Genomic DNA, 1,727 nt, shown 5'->3' with positions numbered 1-1,727 from the left:
TTTGGATTGCCTCTTCTATTTCCTTGAATATGAAGCAGGAATACTGATAGGTGCTGCATTGAATTTGCAGTAGCTTTGGGAAGTATTGCCAATTTCAGGAGGTTGATCCATCCAATCACGGAGCATAGAGGTCTTTTTCCACTTTCTAAGTTCTGTTTTCATTTCCTTTTTCAGGTTTTTAAAGTTTTCATCATAGAGGTGCTTCACTTCTTTAGTTAATTTCTAGGTATTTTATTTTTGTGGGTCTATTATGAATGGAGTTGCTTTCCTGATATCAGCCATATTTTTCTCATTGTTGGCATACAGAAAAGCCATTGATTTTTGAGGATTAATTTTATACATTGCTACTTTGCCAAAGTTTTGAATCACCTTAGGCAATTTGGGATTGGAGTCCATGAGATTCTTTAAATACAAAGAGGAGAGTTTTACTTCATCTTTCCCTAGTTGGATCCCTTTTATCTTGTCTTATTGCTCTAACTAGGCATTCTAATATTAAATTGAAGTGAAATGGAGAGAATGGATATCCTTGCTGCATTCCTGAGTTAAGAGGAAATGGCTTTAGATTATCACCATTAAGTGTAATGCTGGCTGTGGATTTGTCATATACAGTCTTATTGTATTGAGGAATGTTCCTTGGTTCCTATTTTTTCCAGAACCCTCATCATAAAGGGGTGTTGTATCTTGTCAAATGCTTTTTCTGCATCTTTTGAGATAACCAAACCATGTGGTTCTTATCCTTGCCCTTGTTGATGTGATGAATTATATTAATTGATTTGCGTAATTTGAATCAATATTGCATCCCTGAAATGAATTCTGTTTGATAGTGGTGTATGATTTTTTTGGATAAATTTTTGAAGTGGATTGGCCAAAATTTTGTTGAGAAGTTTTGCATCAATGATCATCAAAGTAATGGGTCTATAGTTCTCTTTCTTTGATGAGTCCTTGCCTGGCTTTGGGCTGAGGGTATGATGGTTTCATAGAATGAGTTTGGTAGTGAACTTTCTCAGTCAAGTTGATTGAAGAGTTAAAGGAGTATTGGTGTGAGCTGTGCTTTGATGGTCTTGTAGAATTCCACTCTATATCCATCTGATCCTGGGCTTTTCTTAGATGGGATATCTCATTGCTGTTTCTATTTCAATGCTTGATATGAGACTGTTAAGATGATTTAACTCATCTTTTTTAGTTTCATCATGTCAATATTTGCTAGTCAAAGGTCCATTTCTGCCAAGTTCTTAAACTTATTAGCATAAAGGTTTGAGAAGTATTCCCTTATAATGTTCTGAATCCTGATTGTTTCTGTAGTGATGTTTCCATTCTTATCTCTGAGTTTATTTATTTGTGTGTTTTCTTTTTTCTGAAAAGATTTGCAAAATTTGTTAATATTTTTTCAAAGAACCAACTCTGTATTCTTGATTCTATGGCTCTTTTTGATTGTAATTCATTCAATTCTGATGTAATTATTTGTTTCTCTTTACTAGATTGGGGTTTATCTTACTGCTCTTTTTCAAAGAGTTGCAGATGTCTCATTAAATTGTTGGTTTCAGATATCTTCAAATTGTTGATGTAGGAACTCAGAGCTATGAACTTGGCTTTGCTGTGTCCCAGAGGAGCTGGTAATATGCGTGTGCTATTTTTTGAATATCATAAACCTCTGAATTTCCTTTCCAATCTCTCCCATGATCCAATGGTGATTCAACAGTGTGTTGTTCAACCTGCATGTGTTACAG

This window comes from Dipodomys merriami, unplaced genomic scaffold, assembly GCF_024711535.1.
Source record: "Dipodomys merriami isolate MVZ:Mamm:240054 unplaced genomic scaffold, mDipMer1.0.p SCAF_18, whole genome shotgun sequence".
NCBI classification, from domain to species: Eukaryota; Metazoa; Chordata; class Mammalia; order Rodentia; family Heteromyidae; genus Dipodomys; species Dipodomys merriami.
This window is presented reverse-complemented; position numbering follows the sequence as displayed.